Source organism: Pristis pectinata, chromosome 21 (genome assembly GCF_009764475.1).
Source record: "Pristis pectinata isolate sPriPec2 chromosome 21, sPriPec2.1.pri, whole genome shotgun sequence".
Classification (NCBI taxonomy): Eukaryota; Metazoa; Chordata; class Chondrichthyes; order Rhinopristiformes; family Pristidae; genus Pristis; species Pristis pectinata.
In genome coordinates this window covers 23,391,685-23,419,353 of record NC_067425.1, presented here as the reverse complement: position 1 = coordinate 23,419,353, position 27,669 = coordinate 23,391,685, and the positions used below count along the sequence as shown (strand labels likewise).

The following is a 27,669-nucleotide window of genomic DNA, read 5'->3' as shown; positions in this document are numbered from 1 at the left end:
CTCAGAATTTGAATCAAAAGCCCTCCTCCATAATTTCCTTTACAATGACCCCAGATGATCTTAAGTAATGGTGAATCAACTATCCCAAAAATATTTAATTTAAAAAAGAAAGAATCTCAATTGAGATATTATAACTAATCATACACCAGAAAAAATAAACAATGCTGTCCCTTTAAACCCTATAAATATACTTTTTATGCGTGCTAATTACAAGAGACATTTCAGATCCTATTGATTGCAGAAGAAGGAACTACAGTATATTTTTGCCTGACTAAATAAGCATTTTTACAGCACCAGGAACTTAATGTATAAGTTTATTTTTTGTCAATTTGTATTTCCCCAGTGAGACTTATAAAATACTATGTTTCTTTCAGATATAAAAAGAGGGCTTCTTTTCAATTGAAAACACACCAGTAAATATGGCACAAATTCCAGTACACAGGAGTGGAGTAAAATAAACCAGAGGAAGGATTAAAGGAAATAGTGGAGTGGGTGGTGAATTCCAATCTCTAATAAACCCCAGCTGAATATATAAAATGACTCTTGCGCTTAAGACTGTAAGAGTTGCTTTTAATGGAACCACACTGATCCAGAGTTTTAAAGGATGAAATTTAGTCTGAAGTAGTCCAATTAAATAGCCTCAGATGTAAAGTTCTCCACAACAAATAAAATCTTAAGAAGTTTAAAACTATGTTAGAACTGGTGGCCAAGTTGTATTGGGGAAGGTGGGGGGAGGGGGAAGGGAAAGAGAGAGAAGACAGGGCCAACAGATGTTGGTGTTGTAGCTTGGAAGAGCTTCACTAACTTGAAATTGTATTGTAAGTAGGGACAGAATTTTACCTCAGGCAGAATGTTAGTGACTGTGATTTTTAAGTGGACTATTTGTTTAATTTGTCATTAAACACTTTAGTATTTACAACTGAGCAACACTGTAGCCTCCCTAGCGGCAAAGCCATTGCTTACTATGAAACAGAGCCAAGCAGACCAGAAGGAGGATGTGCCTCTTGGCCCAGTTGGTTAAACCCTCTCCAGCTGGGTGCAGAATGGGCTGGACATCCTTGGCACCATGGCAACAAAACAGACTGCATTTACTTATCCTGGCTGGTCTGACAACACCTCCAAAACCCATGACCTCCAACAACACAAAGGTGCATGGCCACACCCACCGCTTAACAGTTCCCCTCCTTTTCCTGACTTGGAAATATCTTGCTGGTCCTTTGTCAAGAATGGGTCTAAATCTTGGAAGTCCCAACCTACCAGCAGAATGGGACTATTTTCACAGAAGGACAACAGCGACTCAAGAAAGTGGTCCACAACCACCTTCCCAAGGGTGATTACAGATGGGGAATAAGTGCTGGCTTTGGTAGTAATGTCTAAAAAATGAATGTCAAAAAAAGAGAGTTTAAACCTATGATCCTGCTTGCTACCTGGCAAAATTGAAGAACAAAAAGGGAGAACCTATATTTCTCCAATGTTTATGTAACATCTTCCACTATCCCAGAATATTCCAAGAATCTTCACAGCCATGTGTCTGCTGCAGTTGTCCTGTTTAAGTGCAGTAATTCAGGAAAATACAGCAGCCAATTTATACAAGTTCACACAAATCGTAACAACACTTCTTTAATGGCATTGATTAGAGGATAATTAATAGTGTGAACACCGGATGAACTCTCCTGTTCCGTGCCACAGAATCATTTTAACCAAGCTGAGAGGTCAAATAGGGTTTGAAGGTGCAGAGCTTCCCTATCCCTTGATTTCTCGAGAGCAGTCTTCCACTAGAAACCTAGCTCTCATTGGTAAGGACAGCACAGTGTAGTGCTGCACAGGCATTTCCCAGAGTAATTGGCTGGCTCCACTTTGACAACCATGAGGTCCCACCCCTAGGTTCACCAGCTGTCAAAGATGACAATCTTATTGAATGTCTGTGAAGGTTTTTGACATTCATCTCCATTTAAAAGTGCTTGGCTGCATGTTAAAAATAAAAAAAAAACTTATGTTAAAAATATTAAATGACCATAACATACACTCACTTCATTCAATTTAAAACATTTTAACTAATTTAAATGAAATCAAATATAAAGCTCTAATTAGCTTTCTCCCAGCAGTCGGTTTCCCCATTCATTTTAAGGAGTCCTCTGTACATGTGCCAGGTCTAATCTGATACAGCCCTATTGGAGAGATTTCTCACCCTGAGAACTGGGAAATTGGTGGAACCTGGTGTTATCCCGTAGGACATCTACCAGCAGATCTGGGTGGCCACTGGCAGATCTTCCCCAACATCTCCAACAGTTCAACCCTCCCTTGCATCTGAACAGTCAGTCAAGATTATATACAGAAGGGTCCCGAGTGCTGTTTGAATTCACAACCTACTGCCTCAGAAACAGAAAGTAGGAAACTTTATTTTTCAAGGTTTGTAGTTGTTGTCCTGGTAACTAAATATTTACTGTTTAATGCAACAGCATCTGAAGGGATTCCTCACCTCAGAAAAAGAAGTGAAAGACACTTTCTTATGAGACTTGGCCATCGATTTACAAACTCTGAGTAACTGCCTTGTGTAGATGAGGGCCACAGAAACAGTTCAGAATTTTAAAGCAACCGTCTGCAGAATTCCTGCATCTCCGGCTCTCCTGTGCTATTATCCCCTCAAAGCTAAAGACAGAATTAGTATGAGTCAATTTTGCCATGTAAGGGAGTTCTGCCAAAGGATTTGGATTACAACACAAGAATGGGAACACCCATGTGGAATGATTTTAATTGGCAGTTTCCTTTATCAAACTTTTCCAATTATAACAGAAGATTACTCCTGAGGAAATACTTTGAACTAACCCCAGACACATCCTTTGAAATTACTTCTCTTTTGAAGGGAAGGTTTGATTCTGGAGTGAATTGACACATTTTGGGGAATGCTTTACGAAGCATTATACTAAAACATCATGTAGTTGCTGGAAGATAAGGACAGTCCTAATTTTTTAAATCTGTTTTGGGGCCATGAATAACAATGTCAAGGCAACATTTGTTGTCCGTTCTTAGTTGCCTTCAGATGGGGATGGGTTTCTCCTTGCACAGGTATAATTTTTGCAGTGGTGGTGTTGCAATGATGTTGTGTATGAATGAAATCCAGGATTTTGACCAAGGCACATTAGCCATACAGTATAAGGACATGGAGTTGATAATTGATCTCACAACACTGGTCAACTTGTGAGACTGGGCTGTGCTGCTACAGTAAACTCGGGGAGTTGCTGCACTGTATTGCTGGAGACAGTGCATTCCATAGGCATGATGTGTGAGTGACAGTAGGGATACTGAATTCAGCAGCTGGAACACCAATCAAATGGTCAAACAGTTTGCCTTTTCTGAAATCTTGTCAATAAATCTGAATAATTACTAATGGTGAATGAAACTGAGGAATCAAAATCTGGGGTGTTTCTTTTTCCCAACATTTGACAATGCTGTGTATTCCAATATAACAGGACAGAGAGGGTGTGTGTCTAGGCTCACAGCAAAGAGTCACTGTACACCAAGAGAAAGTTTAGTCAGGAAGCAGAATCTTTAAAAAGGATGGAAAAACAGCAACTGCAGAAACTTTTCCAAATTAAAGCATGGTAATAACTCCAGAAGAATGCAGTGAGTGGAGGATAACTGCAGGCAAGCACTGTGCATAAAATAAATTTCAGTCATTTACTCCAATGTGGTCACCGGGAGGCATTACCCAATTATCCCCATTCTATCTGAGTACAGTATTGTCACTTTCTGCAGGCTCACTTTTTTTCATGGATGAAACTGTTCCCACTTTTGCAGTACAGTGATCTTCACTTTTAAATTGAGTCAAGTTTATCATATAGTCGTAGTTTAGATAAAGCTGCATCACAAAACATACTTACCTGCATTACGATGTGCTTATCTTAAGCAGTCCTGAAATGGTTTAGAAGAACTCTCAGGTGAGAATTATGTCTCCGTAAGAGCAGCTGGATGTATATTTTTCCATGGAATAGATGACAAATCATACAGAAATTCTCAATTGACTTAGAATCAGAACATTTCTGACCAATTTGAAAACATTCCAAATTTCAATTTGATGGATCACTTGGAATGTTTTTAAGCGGCTTTCAATTGCCTTTTTTTCTGGTCAAAATTTTCTCCAGAAAAGACAACAGAGGATAAGGGAGCAAATCATCACACGTTTTTGTGTGAGCTTCAGTAATGTACTGTACAATATCACATTGCATGTAAGGCTCAAGTTTAGACCCATTTGGCTCATATTAGTATAAAGGGATGATGCTAATAATAAACCCAGGTTATAAAAAGAATATTGTGAATTACTAACACCAGGTCTCAGCTATCAAGTATTCCAGTGCCTGTACTCATGTTGTACAAATAATACACTTCTGGATGAGTGTAGCTGTAAACCCCCAATGCCAAAACAGGATCATCAGCAACTCAATTAATACTATGTTTAGACATGAGGTACTATGTCAGATGGGTATTTGTGAAGTTTAGTGATATACTCTTAATGAGCAGCAAGATGTGCTGACATGAGAAGTGAGATTGACATGCTGGTGGTTAAGTGTCAATTCCATCGCAGCCTTAATAGCTTTGCAAGACAAGCCTGCAGAAAATGAAGGGGAGCATGATCTTCATATATGACAGCATTCAAAAAGAATGCACGTGAAAGCCATTATAACATTAGAAGTGTCATGTGCCAGCAGAAGAGTCCTCATCAGATAGACAGCTTTCTAGAGTTTGCTCTAAGGTTACTGGAAGCCTGTCATTCACATTAGCATGTTGCTCACAAATGAAAATCCTTCATTAGTTTGTTTTGCTTGGCGGAAGTACACAGCAGGCCAGCTGTTGCTTTCTACTTATCTATTACTAACAGCTGAAGATGGGGAGCAAATGGCAGAGAGCACACCAATGGACTGCACCTTGTGTTCCAGCTCATTAGTGGCCCACGGTAAAAATGAAAGACATGTGGACACTAAGGCAGGCTCCTTCTTCCTTGCATGAACATGCCAGAGAGCCCTCGGTAGATTTAATTAAAATTGCTGTGAACAGATGGAGAAGATGGAAAGAAATCTAGCTTGAGACCGCTCATCTGTCTGGGCCTTGCAGCTTTCAATAAAGCTTTAGCTCTTGGCCGTTTCAATTCCAAGCTTCTGTCAGGGTTAGGAGTGTGCGCACGCACACAGCCAAGGAACATCCATAACCTTGGGTGAGTTTAAAGTTATGCATTTGCATGAAAGCAAAAACTTCAAACGAGTTTCCTCTAAACTAGTTAGGCAACACTGTAAAAAGGCTTTTGCTTAGTTCAATTCACTACTACATTAATCTCATTATCCCTTGAACCGTTTAACTGGGAATGCCAAATGCAATTTGTATTCTGGGGCAAGGCAAATGTTCTAAACTGATTATCCCAATATGAACCATAGCAATCCACTATATTGTTGGGTTTGAAAGGATGTCTAACCGCTGAATAGTGTTCCCATATGCCTTCTGAGTTTCATGACACAATGTTGCGTCTGCTTTGCAAGGGATAAATTAAGCGTGTGAAAGTCTCAGCAAAGCCCTCATTTTCCAGTTAATCAAATCTCCCCTAATCAAATTAGCACAAATAATTCCGTGAGCCACATCGCACAAAAGTACATTATCTCCTTCTTTAGGAGTTGAAAAGAAGAAATCAGCATGGTGCTTTTCTCCTCTGCCTGAGCAGGTCTGAATAGAAAGGGCTCTTCCGAATGCTCCCCAAGAAAAACAGGGAGACTGTAGACTTTAGCACTGGCAGAGTTCCCAGCTCATTAAAAACTCTGCCTCCGTGGCCACCTCCGGGGACCACTGAAGCATTTGGTAATGAGATACTTGTTTAATTTTCTTTCAAAGCGAGACATCTGTGATAAAACTCCCTGTGTTAGCCCCACATAAGGCAGATCTATCAATGAACCATAGGCCTCAATCTAGTTGATGGAGTGTTTGCCATTGAATGAACCAGATAATAAATTTTGAAGAGAACGGAACAATTACCATTAACTCTGCACTCTCCAAAGAGTCAAAGCCCATCATGAAAATTCAACAGTGGAAACTAAAGGGATAAATGTTCACAGTCAACCATCTTAATTGATTTTGCTTTATAAGATGAACTATTGGACTGAAGCTGAAGTTCCCCATCTAACCCTCCTGTTTCACTACAAATGTATTTAGAACCACTGCTAAAATATTAATCCCTTGTGGGAAAAATAAATCTGTGGGGGACTGGATTATCAGATCATTTCCCAGTAGTGTCAACAGACAACAAAAGGAGAAACCATATCCAAGCTCTTTGAACTCCACAGCAATTTCAGCCTTCATTGGAAAACCTGCAATTCACATCTTAATAATTGACATACATTTTTAAAAGACCTGCATTTTTATACAGCACTTTTCACAACCCCATAATGTGCCAAAGTGCTTTACAACCAATTAAATGTTGTCACTCTGGCCATTTAGGAAAGACGGCAATCTTACATATTAGGAATCAGACGAACATGGATATCTCAGTACTGAAACCATACTTGTTTGTGTCTGAGAATGGGATTGCAACACTTTATTCTTGTCAAACTAAATAACTTAGGAGAATGCAAGAGTCAGAACATTTATGAATAGATGTCATTGAGTCAACTGTCAGCAAAAAATAACATTAATAAATTTGAAGAGGAGTGGAGAAAGGCACAAACAAAAAAAGAAAACCAAGTATGTCTAAACCCATCTGCTCCTCTAAATCTGCTGGGAAGAGAGTTCAGATTTTAACACATCTTACTGGTGGTTCCAAACATGATGCTCTCTCACATGTACTTCTGAGTATGTTATTAAAGATCATCCAGGACAAAATATTCAAGATAAAACTAGGAATAAAAACCAAATGTAGATGAGGTGAATGCTTCAGCAAACACCTATGTTCCCACTTACAGGAGACCATATAGTCCCTTGGATCCAGCAATTCCATCAGTTCCAATCCCTCCTCCTTAATTCCCTGTAGTTCTGCAACTTATTTCTTCTCTTGCTCATCATCATCATTTTGATTATTTTGCTGCTTACCTAAACCAAAGGGTACTTTATCGAATTAACTTGTGGGATGTGAGAGGAAACAAGAACACTTGATGGGAACCCACAAAGTCATTGAAGAACCTGTAAACTGCACCTGAGGTCAGAACTGAACCCAGGTCCCTGGAGCCGTGAGACAACAGCATTAACTGCCAGCCACTAGCTGAGGAGCACCTGACTATTACAACTTCATTTCCCCACTGTCTTAAATATCCCTCTCCTTGGTTATCCATAATGTTAAAATGGAAAGCAAGGTTAGCCAGAGGAACACAAGATGTCAAGAATAGTTTATGGTCATCTCGATGTATCAACTTAAATAGTCAAGAGCAGCTCACAGAAACTGGAAAAAGACAGGCAGGAAGGAAAAGGGTTGCGTTAAATCTACATCTGCCAAATTAGCAATGAGTTTGGTTTCAGTATTTCCACTTGCTTCTGCACCAAAAGATAGTGAAAATCTGGAACTCACTCCCTAAAAAACTGAGATTCATAGATTATTGTCAGCCAAGAGTATAAAGGGATATCAAATCATGATGGGCAGAGGGAATTAAGATGCAAACCTGCTTGTCCTGTTGTACTGTCAGTTTGTTGTGCTGCCCCTGAGTCATTGGAATCACTCTGTATAGAAATGTGTACAAACCTGACCATTACAAATTATTATGTGTCTAAAGCTTTCAATTATTGAATTGAGTCATTAGAACTCAGATCTATAATTCAATATAACATCTTATCATCAAAAGAAATAATTAACCAATTTTCCTAGGATGGGCGATAGCCTGCAAGGAGAATTCCAAAGGTACAGCCAGTTGTAAAAGAAATATCAAATATCTTTTGACTGCAATTTTTTTGGAAAAGTCAAGGGACTCCCATCCACAAACCTCTCTCACATATGTATCAATTTAATCAGGATGCTGCAAAGGGGAATTTTTCTTATGCAAATAATTCTTCTGCATTCCATAATTTGAGTACACGTAATAATGTTTGGCAATAGATCTATTCACATATCAACCAATTGTTTCTCTGGTTCTAGTCTTCATGTTTAATTGGGAGATATCTATATATTTCCATTGATTTGAAGAATTCAGAGTCGGTGTTAAAGTGAACAAACCAGAAACCAAAAGCTCTAAAAACTATGTGGGTCTGCACTTGGCTACACAGTTGTAAGATTCTACAAGGTCCCTCAGCAAAATTACTAAATCATAGTGACATCTGATTCCTTTTTTGTTGGTCGTCCGATCAGGAGATTATTTTTCAGTTTTAATAACTGAGTTGAGAGAATGCAGCAATTATTACCTTTACAAGTTGTGAAGAAAGCTAAATGCAATCATTGTGCATTGCAATCTGAGAAACAGAGCTGATGGAACTTGCTGAGTGGGAGGCTGCACATTTAGGAGATGGAGGGCAGACAGCAAACTCGCAACTGGTGATTAACTAAAAAGTCAGTGTGTCCAGGTCTGGTTCCAGAGAACAGCGTGGGTTACACGAAGGGAAGCTTACTTATCACTGCCCAATATGCATCTCTGCTGGAAGTGAATTTCACTCCATCTCTGACTGACCCACATGCCGTCTCTCACTGACCCACAGAGTCCTACACACCATCCCACACCAACACACCATCCCTCATTCATCTCTTGTACACCTCTCACTATTCCACACCCTGTCTCTCACCGTCCTACACCCCATCGCTCACTGTTTCTCACCATCTCACAGCATGGCACCATATGCACCACTCTGTCCCACAGCAGAATTCTTCCCTGTCCCAGAGCACACACTGCAATATCCTACATCACAGCACCGCATTGTCCTACTGCATGATCCTATACTGTCCCACAGAACGGTCTTGCACTGCCCCACATCATGATCCACACGGTCCGACTGCAAAACTCCACAACAGACTCATTGTTTAATCCATATAACTACCTTTTCGGCCAAGTTGGCTACCCTCCTATGTTCTATTCATTCTACAGTTTAGATGATAAATGCTTTCTAGAAAGTGGCACTTAGTGAGGAGTGCTAAGTGATAATTAACTGCAAGTAGTTATCATTTTTACTTTTGCAGCAGTTAATTATCACATTCCCAGGCCATAGAATTGTCACTAACACACTTGGAATGAAACATCTTTAATGAACGCTTAAAACAGTCAAAAGAAACTCGAGCAACAGGCAAGAGAAACCTAGTCTGGATGTTGTGCCAGTTGTTCATACAAATGTTGTTATATTTCAGATTCTATCAGTGATATTACCATAACCTGCCATTTCTCTCTGATAACTGTTTCCCCTTCCCTGTCCATAGTTGCTGACCAATGCACAAGCCCAGATCAACGTTCTACATGTGCAGCTCAGTCAAGCATAGAGGCATGGCAGACAGGCAGGAGCTCGTGGCTGTCCACCATTCAACAGCAAAAGTCACTTAATCGCGATTGGGAAGAGGAATCCTCACTGATTTCTGTCCTCCACAGAACATAGCAACTCATGGCAGTTCCAGGTGAAATCAGCCAGCTTATCACATGATGGAAGAATCACAAATGTGTAAAACCAGTCATAGACAAAGGTTTTTTTTCACCAGGGCAGCACAATGGCAGAACTAGTCGAGCTGCTGCCTTACAGTACTGGCAAACCGGGTTCAACCCTGATCTCCGCTGCCTGCACGAAGTTTGTATGTTCTCTCTGTGACCACGTTGGTGTCCTCCGGGTGCTCCAGTTTCCTCCTACATCCCACAGACATGCAATGAGAATCTGGTTGGAATAGGGAGAATATAGTGGGAGAATTGGATTATTCTGTGCGCCAATATAGGCTCGATGGGCAGAACAGCCTTCTTCTGTGCCGTGAGGAAATATGGAAACCTTGCTGTATTTTCTTTTTTAAGATGTCAAAATTAGACAGAATTCTGACTTAGAGGCATTCAATCATAATCACACGGATGGTAGCTTCACACTATTGGCTCCTCAGCCAAGCATACACTACTTGGCTATGATTTTTAAATTGCTATTCTTGGCGTATTAAGTGTTCCATTTATTGTGGGTAGAAACAGCCAGTGAGATCCAGGAATCTGGTTCAATTCCTCAATTGGCTGGGTGGCTGTGATTTGCCTTAGCATGATAGTTACTGTACATGTCATGAAATAACTTTTGAGAAATTATTTTTAGGGACAGGTGGATAATATGTAGGAATCTCTGTAACTTTGTTTATGTAGCTATGCTGGAGAGGGGAATGAAAACTAAGAACACCCTTGTCTCTCAATCAGCTGATGTGACTGCAGCAACTCCCACCTTTCTCTGGCATTCCAGTCCCCTAGATGTGAAACATATTACACCTGCCAATGCATCCGGGTGGGGTGAGTTGTGTTTGTAAGGTGCGTCTTCTGGAAGCCAAGGGATTTGTACCAGCATCTCCAGCAGTTAATTGGGAATTACTGCTCAGAAAACTTGTGAGCATTCTTCCTTGAGGCCATGCTTTTGAAAAGGGATCCATTCACTAAGAGTCTCATTTAGACAGTAGAGCTATTTTTATGGGGATGACAAATAACTGCGAAGGCTGGGTAGAGACGTGTGGATGGGTCAGTTCAGGAGCCTCCCTATATGGTGTTACTCTCATTACTGGCACCTCTACCACTAGCCCCTTTGTTCCACCAGGATCAAAGTCCAGTTGTTTTGCATTTTGAAAAAAAGTCAGTGTATTTTCATCTCAAAAAGTCCTATCTGTAACTGAGCTAAGTTCCATCCATTCATGGTTTGACGATTGATAGATTTGAGGTAAAAAGTACAGACTTGACACTGCATGACAGCATCACAATTCTAATTTTCAAGCGATAAAGAAACAAGGGCTGAATCTGAAAAATCAGTGCAAAGTTGAGAACAGCTTGATTTTCCTAGTTTAGTGATGAATGTATTCTTAGAAATCTCCAGAAGATTGAGCTTGGGGGAAAAGGTAGTTGCATCTGCCTCAATGGATTGCAAATCTGCCTGCAATCAGATCAACAGGCCATTATCTCCTACATGTTCCAGCATGATAATTTAGAGGACAATTTAAATAAATGTAGTTAAAGATGGTGGCTGTGGAGCTAAAAAGGAAATAGAGCCTGTTTTTACATGCTAGGAAAAAGCAAAATAGTAACTTAAAAGAAACAGAAATACTGAAACAATCTGTTCCATCTGCAGGGAATTGTAGAAGATAAGCTCAATTAAAACTCCCAATCAAAGTGCTGAATGGTTCTACAACACCAAGTCAATGGTGTCAAACAGTGAAAATCCACCTACACGAACAGTTACATTTAAAGAGCTGGAAACTGTGATCAAGCTCGTTAAGTTGACATTTAATTAGAACAGTACCGAACTGAGAGTCTAGATACTATAAAAGTGGCAAATGAGGTTTTTAAAAAAAGTAATAGGTTAATGCCACTCTACATTAGGTTTGAATCTGAACTATGAAACCTACTAAATTTCCATTATTAAAAATACTAAGGTAAAATTTACTCTTGGCAACATTCAGAAAGAATCACTAAGAGAACTGCTGAAATTTTTCTGTCTGCTATTTTAGCAGACATGTAAATCCATTTAAAATAAACAGAGAAAAAACTTACATTAAAAGAGCTGACAAAGTTGTGTTAAGTGTGTGGATTGTTAATAGTGATTTCCAGGCTTATAACTTCCACACATCCCTTTAGCTTGTTGGATACAATACATTATCCAGTGTAAGTAACATGCTTACACTATTTATAGTTAGTATCTTAGCTAAATCCACAAATCAAATCCCTTAAACAATGTTACTATTAACGACTGAATTTTTTTTGCTTTAAATGCCAACTCTTGACAGTTCAATAATCTTTACAAAACATGCCTACGATACTGACTCTGACAATTAAAATTATATAATGAAATGATGCTTGAACTTCAGGGAGAACAGAGGAATGGAGCTGCAATCAGAAGGACAAACAACCCAATTTGCAGAGGGTCAAATGTATCTGCTTTTAGAGCAAGATCACCTAATTCAGCAAGCTATGTTTAACATCCAGTTCTGCGTGTTTCTTCTTTTCCAATAATCATACCGGAAGCCATCACGGGCCACAGGATACAAGAACCATATCTAAGACGGGAAGAGCAGTAATGAAGGTCTAGCTCGTGGAACGAGGAGCAAGCCTTTCAGGCTCTTCAGTGTGTTCTGCCATTCGGGTGGACCAATGTGAACCAGGGATGACCAACACACAATTCCATGAATTGCCCTTGTTGCTTGATACCCATACTCAATTATAAAAAAATTGATCTCTACCTTTAAATCTCATTTCAAGCAGCATCCTCAGCTCGCAGCAGACTTCCACTGCCTTTTGCATAAACAGGACTCTCCTTGCTTCAATATTAAAAGGCTTTACTCTAATGTTAAGATTATGCCTTCTCATTCTAGAATCGGGCAGCCCTTTATAAAAAAAAGGCAAAGCCTAAAATTTGCTCTTGTTGACATTAGAGAGTGATCATTTAGTGGATTTCCATGATTTCTTTTATTTCCAGAGGAAATATCTTCTGTATTTATCCTTTCAAGTCCCTTAGCTATTTTAAAGGGTTAAATTAGCTCACCCCTCAACTTTCTATACACAAAACATAAAAGCAATGTTTATGAAACAAATCATAATTTAATCCAAGAAGTTTAGACGTCTTTCTGGTGAATTCGCGACATATTCCTTCCACCTTTCATGGAGTATGGTGCATGAACTGAACCTCGTTCTCCTGGCAAGGCCTGACCAAAGCTATGCACAACTAACTTCTAAATTGATCACCTTCGCAATACAACAACCTTGATATAAAGGCCCATTTCATTAGACTTTCAGACCTATGCATTGCTTCTTGAGGAAAGAAAATTATCAGGAAATAAGCACAAAAGAAGAAAGCCTTCAAAGCACCGTGAGAGGTGATAAGAGGAACATACAGTTTTAGAGACTGGCACAAGCCACCAGAAGCAGGACATTTCATATTGCAGTTTCTGAAAAAGAGTTTCACTGAAGTCTTATCTCAAAAGAAGAAAGGAAAACACACCATTTAATATTACAAATGTTTCCCACTCTGTCGATCTTTCAATTGCGTTCACCTGCATTTTTCTGTTCTTAAAGTCTGGAAATTATCACAATATGTTGCTAAAAATCTCTAATTGAAGGGGAAATGCCTGGTGGTGCAGCCCATCGAGATATATTATTGTCCCATGCAATAAATGGTTTATGAATCAAAATGTCTGCATTATATTTCCATTTGCTTCCCTGCCCACATTTGGTATTGAAAATTCAACACTCATAATTTGTGTTCAGATCTTGTACAGTTACATCCCTTTCATATTTTCGTTGTTCACACTGGCATTGCAGCATGATAGGCTGCGCGAGAAAACTCAACAGTGAACCTTCCCTACAATGAGCAGATGTGACACATGACATGGAGCATTATGCTTGTTAAGCCTGTAGAACAGGGATGTTTCAACCAGTGCTGCAGCTCTTCAGTTCCTTTGTTGTAGGAGGTGGGATAACACCAAGAACAGCTGGGCAGCAGTTGCACTGTGTGGTAAAAGCCAAATTCCTCATCTCCCTCAGTCAAAAGTTTTAAAGTCATTTCAAACTTGTATCATTACATTCACCAATTAAGTGCTGTCTGCCCACAACTTTACCTGAAGCATTTTGACCTAAGGGTATAAAACTGCTCCAACACTGTTTACTCAGAAGAATTGTAATTAAGGCAATTCTACTAAAATATGCTTTCCGACACAGGGTGAAGGTTTCCTCACATTCACTATGCACATCTCTTGCAGATGATTTTAAGAAAGGAAGCTGCTAGAGGAACTATCACTCATTTTTCACTTCTTCTTCCATCAAAATATGATTAGATTTAGATTCAATCCAGTTGACTGTGGGCGAGAATTCATATGCTGCCCGTAATCCATCACTTAGAGGCTGATTTGGGAAGTGGAAATGTCACAATGGACCAGTGGGATATGTCACTCAGAGAACAGGATTAAGCCATTCTATTGGACAATTAGAACCTGTTCCACTAACCCAAAGTTGTATGATGCAGATACAGTGGAGAAAATGATTATCTTGATTGCCTCCAGTACTGACATCCATCAACTTGAACGTAATATTTTCAAGAACTCTTCAACTTATCTGGGCATGATGCCCATTGAAATTTCCCCTTCAATCTAAATCAATGTGCAATGAACAAATTACAAGAGTCACCTTTCATTTAATGGTCTAGGTAACAAAGTAAGGTCAACAGAAGCCCCTTTATATTTTTGACTTGCACATATTGAAGGATTTCTGCAATAATTTGAATAATATGAATAATACTGGGACAAACAAATATATGTTTGCAAGCAGGCATCTAAACCCTGCAAGCTTGCAGATCTATCCTGGTCAGAAATAAAGAAATCGAATCTGGATCTAATTGGATATCTCCTCTCTCACACACTGAAATGAAGTTGCCAGCAAGACCAATTTTTTTTCTTTAACATTTCAGAAGAACGTAGAGTGTGATTTTCTCTTGGGTTGGATGAAGGCTCTGCCTTTGACATTGATGCTACAAGTGGCAGTGAATCATTGAAAATTTAGGACACAGAAAGAGGCAACTCAGCCCTCATTTCTTTGCTCATCAATAACTCAACCAATTCTGCATCACTGCATTTGCTAAAGTGTGCTGCAAGTCATGGCTCTTAAAGCACACATCCAAATTGTTTTAAAAGTAATGAGGGTTTCTGCCTCTACCACCCTTTCTGACAGTGAGTTCCAGGTTCCTACCGCCCTTTGGATGAAATAATTCTTCCTCCCTTTCCCTCTAATCCTTTTATTAATTACTATAAATCTATGCCCCCTGGTTTTTAACTCCAATATTAAGGCGATCAAGTCCTTCCTCATTATTTGTGCCCTTCATGATTTTATACACCTCAATTAACTCTCTCTTCAGCCTTTTCGGTTTGAAAGCAAACATCCTTAGCTGATACTCCATTTCTGGCAACATCTTCATTTATCTTTTCTGCACCTCTCCTGCGTCATCACATGTCTGCAACATTGCGATCAGAACTGCAGCAGTGCTGCGAAAGTGAAAGCACTGCCTAGTCCAGACTTAAACAAACAAAAAAATACATGGTCAAAGGATGTGCACTGTTGTACCATTGCTGCAATAAATACAATCTTCTTCTGCATTACAGCACCTCCAGCCCATAATAGGGGAACAAAATTCCAGAAATGGCCCCTTCTTTCCTTTTGCTTGTGGGAATGGGAATGGTGATGAGGGTGAACAGAAAAGGAGGCAAAGAAAAAATTCAGATTCTTAACTCTTCATGTGAAAATTGACCGTGGCCTGGCCAGTTATAACCTTAGTGATTGTCCATGAAATAAATACCTGCATCAATGTGGAAGATCACCAAGTAATATCATGGACATTTTTAAAATGTATCCTTTCTGTGCTATGCACAGCAAATATAACCAAGTCTGTGCTATTGAAGGATGCAGAGCCTTCTCGGGGTGGCTTTCCAAAGGTCCTCCAGAGGGTCAGTGCCACTGACAGTGAAATGGAAATATGCTCTTCCTCCCATTTTTCTGTGTATTATGTACTCAGCTCAAGCAGATTGCAACTAACTTTTTGCTGGCATGAACATACTTACATCTGCAAAGTACAGTCAGAAAAATAAATGCATTATCACCTCTGAATACATTAACAGACCACCCATTGTAGAGATCAATATTTCCTTTGCACACTCTTCAAAGCAAAACCTATTCCGAACATCAATTGATTGTCTTTATGAAATCTGGATTGAAAACACTAAATCAGCAGTGTATTCTACTGAAGCTCATGGAAACAGTGGCATATGAAATCATAGTTAGGTGTAATGATATAATGGAATGTTCGAAAAAGAAAAAGACTCAAGTTCACTGATATTGCATTCTACAGATCCAGGCTTTATTACATAAATCTGGAGAGGTCAGTCCCTGATGAATAATTTTGTCAGAACTCATTTATGGCCCTGTAAACCCACAGTACGTCCACTGCATTTGATTGTCAGTACTCTTTCCTAAAAGACTCTTATAGATTTAGTCCGCCCTCAAAGATCATACAAGATACCCTCAACTTTAATCTGCGTATTAGTTGCCTGGACAGGCTAAGTTCAGCCACTGGGACATGTCTGTACAATAGGGTATAACAGTTTTCATTAAAAAGCTTGAATAACCGTGAATGCATCAGTGGTTATTTCTACAATGATGCCCATGTTGTGGAATCCTCTCTGTAGCATAAAGTGGGGATTTCACAAGATCCTTACACTGCAAAGTTTTTTCCACGACTTAAATTGTGCAGCGAGTGTTAGTACACCCCACCAAGGATAAGCATGCACAAGTAAATGACCCTTCAGTAATGCTGTAAACCTGATGCAACTACAAATAAAAGATGCTGGAAATGCAACTCAATCAGAGCAGAAAAGTGAAAGAAATGTTAAGGTTGCAGGAATAATACTTGTCCAGAATCCCTGGAAAGCCTATGAAATATTAAAGTTCTTTTCTCTTTGAGATGCTGATCGACCTGCTGTGCAGCTTCTGTTTTTATTTCTAATTTCTAGCGTTCACATTTTTTTCTAGTTGTCCCACTGTGCTTGAGAAAATTCAATGGAAAAATAGCTGATGTCCAAGGTATAAGATCTAAACACATTGTGCATGACCAAATGCTTCTCCAAATAGCTTAAAATGTGGTGGCAGTGGTGGGAATGGGATGGAGTGGGTGGGGATGGCAGTGCGTGGTGAAGAGTGGAGGTGGTGTTTAACAAATCAAGGTTAGATTTGATTCCTGAATTTATGTTGAGCTATCCCATTAAGGGATATTCAGGAATCTTTTCAGTTTTTTTTACAGCTTTGTTTTAATATTTCTCTTAAAATCTCCAGGCTTCATAAATGGAGAAATAGAGACTGGGTCTTTTAAACCTTTCAAAGCAGTCTCTGTAAGCTCACAGATCGACCTTGCGTCTGTTTGTATGTCTCTTGCCAACAAACCAGTGGACTGTAAACCACAGTGTCAAGCTCTGGGCAACCATTTGTGAAAGGATGAATGAATGGATTGTAACAGCCAGTATGTGCATACTGCTATCTTTTTCTGACAGCTGTCATCCTCCCTGCTGAGGCTAAGTCTTAGGTCTAAATTCTAAAAGCAGTACGCGTGATCAGGTTACTGGGACAGGATGTCAAAATTCTTCATTATGGAAAAGAAAGGCAGCTAACTAAGCTCTCATTAGTGGAGCTTTCTGTCATCCCTAGCCACAAGTCTCCTCTGAATAACACTGACACCCTGGATATGACCACATACAGCTCAACTGTGAACCATCTGGCCAGGGCACTGGGGCCAATCAATCAGAGAGGCTTTATGTACTGGGACTTGGGACAATTACATTTAATGTACTCATATTTTTAGTTTTGCAAGCAAGAGCAAAAAAAAGGCACACAATCTTCAGGCAGAGCTCAGGTGTCCACATGTAATTCAGCTATTCTGGATCAAAACCAAAGCATTAAAACAACAAAGCTACTAATTACCTCAGCCTCTTACTCCAACAATACAATAATAAATACAATTTGAAAGGGCTTAATAGGGTGTAAATCACGTTGGGACATACTAATGTTGTGAAAGGTGCAGTATAAATGCAAGTCCCTTCTTTGTAATAGCTCTAATACTTATCCAAGCTCAATAATAACTGCCTCATTTATCATTTCTTTGTATAAGTTTACAGTGCAGTTCAACTCAGACAATAATCCCATATTTTATTTAAACACTGGATGTGGGCTCCTTGGTAAGGCCAGCATCCCTAGATGTTAGGGAAGTTGTAGGGAATGGTAGAAGCAAACATTAAGAAACCCACTTCAAGCAGGAGACTTCTGGAAAATTGTGAATGCCTTCGAAACCCAGGTAACAAACCAAATACGTCCGGCCCCCTTGAACAACAACCAATCAACCTCAATCTTACGATTGAGGGTTGTATTGGTATGGATGACCTGTCTCTTCAGAAGTCTGAGAAAAAAATGGACATACTTTTTTAAGGTGAGGAATAGCTTTAGTGTCAGTAGAAGGTCATAAAGCTTCAGAATGAGGAGCCATTCACAAGATAAGGGAAACTAAAATGATTAGATTTTCCTTACCTTTGATGTACATTGTGAGCATGATTGTAAACATAAATATTGGTGGAATAAATGCTGCCATCTGGACGTCAACCACAGCTTCCTTATTATTTAAGAGTATTAACGTCAATATTATCAAGTTTGTTGAAAGATGTTCAAACCACCCATGGTTTAAAGGCTTTGTTTTTGAATTTCCTTATGTTTAAATCTGTGTATTTGGAAGCCTGAGATCTTATTGCATGATCCGTGAAGTGGTTGGTGTGGAGGGGGTAGGGCAGTGATGGTTAGTGTGGTCCATGAGGAAGAGTACCACATGTGGCTGGTGCACAATGACCTCAACTTTCACTCTCCCCTCAGCTGAAAAAACAAATGAAACAACCACAGATTGGTCAGTAACTCCAAAGGTACTCTAAACTTCCAAAATAATATCAGTAGGAGAACTTAACTGGAGCTGTAAGTTCAGACAAGTACATTCAGAATTACACTCTACCATCGTCTTGAGCTTCAGTTCATATCTTGAGGCAATCCCGCAATGTCAAAGAGCTCACAATGGATGAAAATCTGAACTAAAACTAGCTTGGTTTGAAAGCTGCTCTGAGTGGTTCTGACTGCTTCATCTGGGATAAGAACCTGCCTAAGAGGATCAGGTACATGAGGCAAAGGAATATTCAATCATCAGAATGTAACAAAAATAAAGGATAGAGAAATGTTGCTCAATCCAATAGAGCCTCATCCCTCCCAAGAATTCAACCATGACTCAGACCGGGGTGAGTGCCAGAAGAAATAACGTCAATGATGTGGGAGGGGTTACATAAATGTTAAAATGCGTAACACATTTGAATGATCACATTATTCAAATTGGTACATTAAAGAGACTACTGTGACCCCCAAATTATTATTAAATGTTATCTACTCTGCTCAGGACTCAAGGGATGGACACAGCACAGCTGCGTGATAGCACAGAATCTATGAGTGTCATGACCCGAGTTATCCATAGGCTTTATGATAGAGAAGTTGAGGTAATAGATACTGAAGGGTGATTAATGATCAGTCAGAGGTTTTATGACACTCTACAGCAGTGTTTAATTTCCAGCAAACATTTGCCACCCTATGATATGACTTCTCATGTATGAAATGCTAGTCTGATAACATACACAGGCCTTTTTTAGATCTGCTCTTGTAATTTGGGGTCAGTAGGTGGTCTTTATTACACTGTCACTTCCATCTGCACTAAAAACAAACCACAAAATGATGTCTCTGTCTACTGACATTAGTTCTCTCAATGACAGGTGCAAAAGGTCTGCACCATGAAATTCAATACAGATAATAATCAAACCCATTCACTGCCTTATAAACAGAGACAGTTGACTGAAATGTCCCCCTGGTGCCTTTGCTGGATCATTGTAGTGGCAAGCAAACCAGCCATAATGTAACATACACCAAGAAATTATTATGAAACTTGGAGACTAGCATAATCTAATTGCATATCTATAAGTAAAGGGAAAGGAATTGAGGGGGAATAGCATTATGAAGTACCTTGTGCTGCCATAGGAGCCCGGGTTTGATGTGGGGCAATCGAAAGGAGGTGGATTTTCTCAAAGGTTGCTGAACCTGCCTTAAAATTGCTTTCAACTACTCTCAAGTTTATATTGTGCTGCTAGCTCCCCCTTATCCTAAACCAACTCCCACCACTCTGCAGCTTTGCTCTTGTTTTCTTTGAGACTCACATCCTGTCCCTCTGACTTCCATCCAGCCAATTTCTGACTAATGCTACACTCAATGTTTGCCTGCATTGTCAAGGATTCCCTTTGTTCAGGCACCAACCTTCTTCCAGTTGTCACCATCAGTCCTGCATCAAAAAGCCCACACTTTAACAGGCATTTCTCATCTTTTTAAGCTCCCCTGTGTGTCTAAAGTCCTTTAAGGCACTTTCACCTCCTAGTTCTCCATTCAGCTCTTCCACACCTTTCCCTGACTCAAAAGAGACCAGAGAAGGAGCAAAAGAGAAATTTGAGGCAGAGGAGGAGGAGGAACTCAGGGAGTCAGGGAAAGGTGTGGAAGAGCTTTCAAGTTCTCTCTCAAGTTTCACCCTTTAAGAAAGCTTTCAAGTTTCACCCTCTACCAGAATGATAATTTGCTGAGGTAAGATGACTGCATGGTTTTTGTGGGAATCAGCATGCAGAGCCTGGGATTGTCAGTCTTAGGACATCAGGCATCTTGGAATATTGCTGTATTATGGCCTCGAACAGGCATGGGTCCTTTGCACAGTGCCATTTCTGTGTGCACTTTCAATCACATTGCATTACTTATCCATTAGAATGTGAAATCAACTTAAGGGAATGACTGATGCTATTAAATCTCTCATAGTTTATTTATTCCTTCACTGGCAAGACCTGCATTTATTGATTGTGCCAAGCTGCCCTGAAGAAAGTGATGGTAAGTCATATAGTCCATGTGGTGAAGCTATTTTCATATCACTATTCTGTGGGAGTTCCAGGATCTTGACAAGTGAAGGAATGATGATCCATTTCAAAATCAGGTTGGTCCATGACTTGGAGGGAAACTTGGATGCAATCAGGTTCCTGTGCACTTCTGCTCTTATCTTTCGAGATGCAAGAGTTTGCAGATTTGGGAAGTGATGGTGAAGAAACTTTGACAAGTTGTATTGTGTAGATGGTGCAGCCTGCAGAAACCATGCACCAGTGACAGAAGGATTAAATGTTGTTGATGGAATGCCGGTCTTTGTTTTGGATAACATTGGAGCTGCACTTATCCAGGCAAGCATAAAGTATTCCATCACACTCCTGATAAGTGATTATAAAGTTTTGGGGAGTAAGGAGGCTGCAAAATATCCAACCCAGAGCTGCTCTTGTATTTCAGTAATTGCAGAGCCTGTTAAATGGTGACCACATTGAATGTTGATAATGGAGGATTTGGTGGTGGTAATGCCATTCAATGTCAAGCAGGAATGGTCAGAGTTTATCTTGTTGGGGAACCCCAGTTCTGCAGCATATGCTGATTTTTAACACTGCTCTGATCTTCATTTGGTGAAGCAAAACAGTGCAATGCTTTCCTATGTGGGGAAGATACAACATTCAGCTGATATGGTGAGGTTCATTTTACTGCGTCCCATGGGATACGCCATGGTAATGCATAGATAATGGCCACTGTGAACCAACATGGGAATGACCGATGCCACTAAACTTTAAGTATTGGCTGAGACCTGCAAGCTTTAACAGTGCAGCTCAGGGTCTGCGTGAGTGCTACCAAAACTGGGTTATTAGTTCTGTATGAGGCCAGCATTCCTATGTATAAAAGACCTAGCAATTGTATGGGGCCAGGCGTAATTCTTTCAATACATACAATGGTGCACTCATTTTAACAGTATAGCTACGTGAAGCAAATGATCAGCATCGTAATTAAAGGATTTAGTTGCCAAAAATTGCAATAATCCTAACAACAGCGAGAACAAACAAGAAACACCATTCTCCAATTTCCTTTGTAAATAATGAAGACCACCACAGGCAATAATCCCAGCAGCTCATCAGTTATTCTATTGTAACAAGAACAAATCTATCTTGTACAAGAAACAGTCAGGCACAGAAATGAACACATTCTGTAATGTGGGTATCTCTATGGTTCTGGCACTAATTTCAGAAGTCTTAATTATGGTCTGGAACAGCATCAATTTACATCTCTGCCATCAAATGCTCAAAACAATTTAGGCTTGTTTATGAACTTGGATCAGGTAACATCTTCACCATTCCTTGCAACCTCAGAATGATTTTATTCAGCTGTAAAGACATGTGGGGAAAAGTCACAGCCCTAATCCAAAAGAGGTCTATGTATTCAAGGTTCACTCTATCAGGTTCATTCTATCCTTTCCTTCTATTTATACTTTCACAGGAAATCAACAAAAAATTGCACACATTCCTGTAAAAAGCCAGCCTCCTCAAGCACAAGGTCTGAACAAAGATTTTCATCACAGCTCTTTGTTCAACTTGTCCTTGATTCAGTGGATTGCTTTCAAAATATGGTTTACAGTGTGTCAGTCAATGGTATATCTCCACTTTAGGTATTTTACCACCAGCTGGTCAAGATTAAATAAAGTGTCCAAAAGCTGGGAAAACTGGCTCATCTTTCTATTGCTTATTAACCATAAAGGTATTGCTGTATGACCCTGGCAACGGTGCTCCTTCTCTATTGTGATACCTTAGCTTGCTAAACAACAGATCAGGGACTGAATTAAACTGCCCACAGTTCCACAAGGATTGAGCAAGTCCTGTTAGGCAGGCACCACAAGTATTGAATCTAGGCAGTAGGCTAAGTCCAGGAAGAACTAACTTATTTGGTCTTTGTAGTGTCCATGCCCTACATTTTGCTTTTTCAAGATCAAGAAGTACTTTCACTACAATGTAGTCATGTGTCTGATCTAGGCTGACAGTGTAATGCAGTACCGAAGCAGTGCTTCAAATGAGATATCAGACAGACACCCATGAGCCTGCTTCAGTAAATCACTTGAACTTCCAAGTTCCCATGGAAATATCTAAAGACTAGTTCTCTTGGTTTCTTGGCCAGCTAACAATACTAAAGATGTAATGTTTTGTGCACAAACAGTTGCAAGGCCTGCCCACAAAACACATTCACTGGTCTTCAAACAATTTAATTCTATGTCAAGCTCTCTGAGAGATGTAATAAAATGTTTTATAAATCTAAGTCCTTTCACTGGGAAGTAATTCAACATTTAATTACAAAATTGATTAACTGTATATTTGAAGACTTGCAACGTTTGGGGACTGTGTTGACCATAAGTTGTTAGTTCAGATAACATTAACCTAAACTCAGACCAGATGAGTTATAAAGCATTCTTTCCAACTCTGAGGCAAAGAACTACATGTTCTTCATTTGTAATGTGCTTCTAACGCTCACTGTCTTTTAGTAACTATATTAGTTGCTGCAAGTTCTTCTTAAATTTTAACAATTCTAATCTCTAATTAAATTATTCATTACACTTTTTGCAAGACATTGATCTCATTGTTAATTTTAACCAAAAGAAATGATTGCATATGATTGTTCATGACACTTCCTCTATGACAGATATTTAGAGTGAGGAACGAAAGATAAATTCTTTTTATAATAGGAATCTTCTCTAACTAACCAATACCAGAGCTGTTTGATTTTGTGATGCAATGTTTTTATTTTAACAAGGGATTGAGATACGAGGTAATTCATAGCTTATTAAGGTGGTGAGTTATTAAACCACTAAAACCAGGAAGATCCCATATTTATTTACCAGTGTGTACCTACAAGGAAAGGTCCATTTCCTGGTCACCGCGAGACCAATATCTGTTTCAAGATCTATGTAGTGAACAGTACATAGCTGTGTTGCAGTATTCCTTGAAGGTGCATACTCATTATCAAAGTTCACACACAAATAATAACCTTTTAGGAAAATTATTGACAGAGCCAACAGCTCGAGGAGAGGACGGGAGGAATGGGTGGCATGGTAGTGTAGCAGTTAGCGTAATGCTATTAAAGTGCCAGCAATCAGGGTTCAATTCTAGCCGCTGTCTGTAAGGAGTTAGTATGTCCTCCCCTTGACTGCATGGGTTTCCTCAGGGTGCTCTGGTTTCCTCCCACATTCCAAAGACATAGGGGTTAGTTGGGTGTAATTGGGTGGCGCAGGCTAGTTGGGCCAGAAGGGCCTGTTACCATGCTATATAAAGTTTTATAAAGTTTAAAGTAAAGTTTAAAACACAGGTTATTTCTGACATTTCCACTCCCTCAGGTACTAATTATGTGACACAGATTGAATATTACATTAATTCTATGTACATACTCTACCTGCTCTTCTGTATACCTTCTCTTTCATAAGGAAGTATACATAAAAGCCCTGAAAGAAGCACAACAGCAAGGCAAACAATTGCACCCAGAAGCATGATTTCCTCATAAGTTGTCATGATAACCCAACTCTCACAAAGAGCTCCAAGAATCATCCCCCCCCCCGCCCCCCCCCCGAGGCACAGCTTGAGTTAGCAGGTTCAACCGAGTGAGAGCAAGTAAACAGAACAACTGTACAATATAATTATAATGGTACCAGGGATTTGTTTGCCAGCTATGTCCTGTTGCCAATATCGCTAATACTTATCTTTCAAACGGACAGCACACCTCCAAAATGAGTGAGTCAAATGAAGCATATGTTTATCCCCATGAGCATCAACTCAGTTCAAATAATTTAGATTCCGGTCAAAAGATTGTTCTTTCCAAATAAGTATTTGACTGAGCAAGGCAAAACATAAATGTTTAAAAATACTGTGAGAAAATGACAATGGAGCAGAATCTAATCATGGTGGAGAGTTTCTGCTTCATGAATAATGCTTGCCACGAGAGATCATGAGTGCAAGGTATCAATGGGTTCAGCTCAAAGCCTCTGGCCTTGTTGAATGAAATCACTCACTGTGCTAACATCTTGCTGCTGGCAACACACAAAACTTGCTGTTCAGCATCAGTAAAAGCTGCAATGGCCTTAAAAATAAGAGTGCAGTATTCTATTGTTTATATATCTGTGAGATTTCAAGTTCACTTTTCACAGGACCCAATGCTTTCTACCTATTGACATGTACAAAGCAACTTAAATCATGCATGGAAGGCCTCAGGCACATAAAGCTCAGATAACAACCCTTACATGGCAAGGAATCAGAACTGCCCAATTGTCTTCATCAGAGCAGAAGGTGAAGGAAGGCTCTTTTGCAAACATCCCCAGAGCCTCCAGTGAAATGCTGACTATTGGAATGTGCATGGGTAAAGGAAACTAGTTATAATACTCAAAGAAAATACAGACGCTTTGCTGGATAAAATAACTTACCGACAATTTGAAGATGGGAGTCTTTAGTTTGTTATTGATTACTTTAAAAATTGAAAGTTACAAATGAAATCATGAAGAAGGACAATATTCTCCACATAGAATTCAGCTCTTTTCATCTGCTGTGACATTAACTGGTGGCTTGCAGGCAAGATGATGATAGGGTTTTATTCCCCACCCCCACCCAACCCATGAAAAGAAGTGGTGGATAATATTTGTGCACAGTGATCTTAATGCAGGAGAGAGAACGAAACATGTATGGTCCTTTTGTTGAGAAGTGCCCTGTATCCTGTCAATAGGAGGTGTTGTAATACATCACTAAGGTTTCTTCAGCATTACCTTTGAAGCCATCCAACAGCACAGGGGCAGCTGCATGGGATGAACACCACCATCACATTCACACAATGTCATAGCTCACATTTCCTTCATTCCCACTGGGTCAAAGTCCTGGAACTTCCTCACACACAACACTGTGGGAGCACCTTCAGCACAAAGATTAAGGCACCTCAAGAAAGTAACGCACCACCAAATTCTTAGGGCAACCAAGGATGGTCAAGACATGCCAGCCTTACATGTGGTGCCCAGATCCTGTAACTATTTTAGTTTGGCAAGTTTGTGGAACCATCTCTTGTTCATTGAAGTGGAATCTCTTTTTGGGTTTACAAGGGATGTAAAATGTACAGAGAAAACAATTAATCACTTTTGAGTTGCAGTCAGTGTCACCTTCAATTTTTGCCTTGCAAGAGTGAGTTTGTTTTGGGGAGACATGATAGAGGTATACAAGATATTAAGAGGAATAGGTAGAGTGGACAGCCAGCGCCTCTTTCCTAGGGATCCAATGCTCAAAACAAGAGGACATGGCTTTAAGGTAATGGGTGGGAAGTTCAAGGGAGATGTCAGAGGGAGGTTTTTCACCCAGAGAGTGGTTGGTGCTTGGAATGTGCTGCCTAGGGTGGTGGTGGAGGCTGATACGTTGGACAAGTTTAAGAGATTGTTAGATAAGCATATGGAGGAATTTAAGTTAGAGGGATATGTGGGAGGAAGGGTTTAGATAGTCTTAGGTGTGGTTTGAAGGGCGGCACAACATGGTGGGCCGAAAGGCCTATATTGTTCTATGGTTCTATGGTTTTAAATTGTTGAAGGATAAATGTCCACTAACTTCTCACATAAAGGGCCCCAATCTCATTTATCTGCCCAAACAGGCAAGGGTCATCGGAAATGGACTGATGTTTGAACTCATGACTTCTTGTTCAGAGATGAGCATGCTACCCCTGAGTCAAGCCAAAGGTTAAATGTACAAGCCCAGTAATTTCCTTGCAAATGATCCCTTTGCAAATTGAATACAATAAGAAAAATGAGTTAAAAGCAACCCAATATTATATGAACAACTGGAATCATACAGTACAAAATTATGCCATTCAATTCCTCTTTGAAAATGTTACCTTATTACCATGTTCTCTGATTTTTCATCACATTTTCTCTGCAAATGTTTCTCTTTCAAATATAGAATTTGAGTTCTAATTTATAAAGAAAATGTTATTTAGAGGTGTTGAAATTGTTATTGAAAATACCATTTTAGGATGACTACTGAAACAAGTGGTTATAAAAGATGGTTAACTTCTCTAGTGACAAAGTACACATAAACATGGATGGATAAGAAAATGTTGGACTGGGCTGTCACATGCATCAAGATTAAGGCTCTCCCTTTCGCACCAGGAGCAATGACATCTCCCATGAGAGGTGAAAAATAAACACTCAAAAAACCCACAGCCAATTAAGGAGTAAAAACACAGAAAGCTACTCAGATTCCCCTTGGCATTTGAAACTATTTAAGGAGACCACACTGACCGTGACATATTATTTAGCAACTACCTCTTGTATGATGTGATAGCTGCCCCAGCTAGCTCTCATTTAAAAATCAGACAGTGAATCAAAGTATAACGCACAAACTAGCAACAACTTTTCCCAGGCTGCTTTCCCAGGAAGGGAAAATCATCTAACAACCACATTTCTTATATACTATGGAGTGTCCCAATTTATGATGTATCTTTCTTTCACTTCCAGGCTTTTGCAGATTTTTGCATGCCATCCAGCTGTCCCCAAGTTAATTAAATAAAAACTGTCATTGTGAACCCAATCTAGTTCCATCACATTTTTCTTCACATTTCCATCACAAATTTCAGTACAATTGGCCCAAGTGTACACTTCGCAAAAGCATATTTGTCCAGATTTCTTTCTGCTTATCAGAATGGTTAACAAGGCCTAACCAAGGTCATACATTAGAACACAATGGCATGTTTCATTTTACACTTAAAACCTTGTAGATGCAGCCTGGAACCTCTTTTCACTGCACTGGTCATACATCTCCTGAGTTGTGTACTATCATAGCCATTTTTCTGAAAAGCCACAAGCTTTAGTATTGTTCCATGCAAAGCATATGTTCCATGCAAAGTATTTATGCAAGTTCCATGCAAGTATTGTTCCATGCAAGTATATGTATATGTTCCATGCAAGTGTTGTTCCATGCAAAGCATATGCATACTTAGCATTTGCTCATGTGCATAAAGTTTCATTTGTCTGTACTAAACACTTGCAAACAGCAGACCCATTCCCTCCAGTCTT

The 27,669-nt window shown here is 39.6% G+C and overlaps 1 protein-coding gene across 11 annotated transcripts in view; it reads right to left on the bottom strand.

The window, feature by feature from the left end:
• The window catches only part of auts2a (activator of transcription and developmental regulator AUTS2 a), a 940,688-nt gene that overhangs the window by 170,149 nt on the left and 742,870 nt on the right, over nucleotides 1-27,669 (bottom strand). The window lies entirely within an intron of this gene.